Source organism: Microtus oregoni, unplaced genomic scaffold (genome assembly GCF_018167655.1).
Source record: "Microtus oregoni isolate MIOR12 unplaced genomic scaffold, Mior012 000030F_ref0000283, whole genome shotgun sequence".
Taxonomy (NCBI): Eukaryota; Metazoa; Chordata; class Mammalia; order Rodentia; family Cricetidae; genus Microtus; species Microtus oregoni.
This window is the reverse complement of record NW_024543089.1, coordinates 25949194-25950294: the sequence shown is the minus strand read 5'-3', so window position 1 is coordinate 25950294 and position 1101 is coordinate 25949194. Positions and strand designations below refer to the sequence as shown.

Below are 1101 nucleotides of genomic sequence, written 5' to 3'. Positions count from 1 at the left end.
AGTAGCAGGAATGTCAATTTCGGTATTCCATTGTTGTAATAGGTCACAACCCCATAAATTCATTGCGATATTGGCTACATATGGCCTTAATTTTCCTATTTGTCCCTCTGCCCTATACATTCAATCCATCTCGTGCTCTGCCTTACTTGAGATAGGGTCCCAATTCCCAGGAGCTGAACATTTACACTCTGAAGAGGCCAATACGGATGCCAAGATTCTGGGGTAATGATTCTTACATCAGCACCTGTGTCCAGCAGGCCAGTAATAAAAATGCCATTTACACACACTCTCAGTTTAGGTCTTTGATCATTTATAGAAGTTTGCCAAAACACCGCTCTATTTCCGAGAGAATGTTGAGCACCAAAGACACTCCATCTGGAGCCTTTCTATTTGGCAGAACTGGCCTTTGGGCATACCTCAACCACTGACAGAGATACAGAGCATGCATCAATGGATCAAACAGGACTGTTCAGCTTTTCGTCAACACTGTTTAAGTGTTTCGTGGCAGGATCTCATAAAAGCGCTGCAGGGTTTTGCAGCTAAAGCTGAGTCAGGAAGCCTCTCTTAGATGAGGTGCTTGCTTGCCTCTAACAAGCAGAGTAGACCCAAGAAATTGACACTATCAAGAAAACATGCTTTACTCTTTCCCAAGCTTTCTCAGGCTTTCAGTGGGTTCAGTTGTCCACACGTCTGGGCACCATTCTGTAGTAATACGAGCGGCGGGGCTGCATCCCCAGCACCCCAGCAGCCCGGCTAGCTCAGTCGGTAGAGCATGAGACTCTTAATCTCAGGGTCGTGGGTTCGAGCCCCACGTTGGGCGCCAAAATGTAGTGGTGTAAATGAATGCAGACAGATTGTAACAATATATATAGCTTTAATGTCGAAATAGACTTACAGAACCACCGTTCCAGTGGAGACCAGGAAAACAGAAGCGACAGCTGGGAGCTCGCTCGCCAAATTAATAGGCAGACATTAGCCTGAGGTGAACACGCCCCCCAAGGGGCAGGACTTATCCCTACACCCCTAGGTGCTCTTACCGGGAAGATTCTAGCCTATGTCCATCCTGGGTCGGAGCTTCATAGCATGCGTCTGCCTGGTAGT

At 47.3% G+C, this 1101-nt stretch overlaps 1 non-coding gene across 1 annotated transcript; it reads left to right on the top strand.

Annotated features, from left to right (window-relative positions):
- The first annotated feature begins 747 nt into the window (after nucleotides 1–747).
- On the top strand, nucleotides 748–820 carry Trnak-cuu. The gene has a single exon. It is a non-coding gene; the product is annotated as a tRNA-Lys (tRNA).
- Nucleotides 821–1101: the final 281 nt, after the last annotated feature.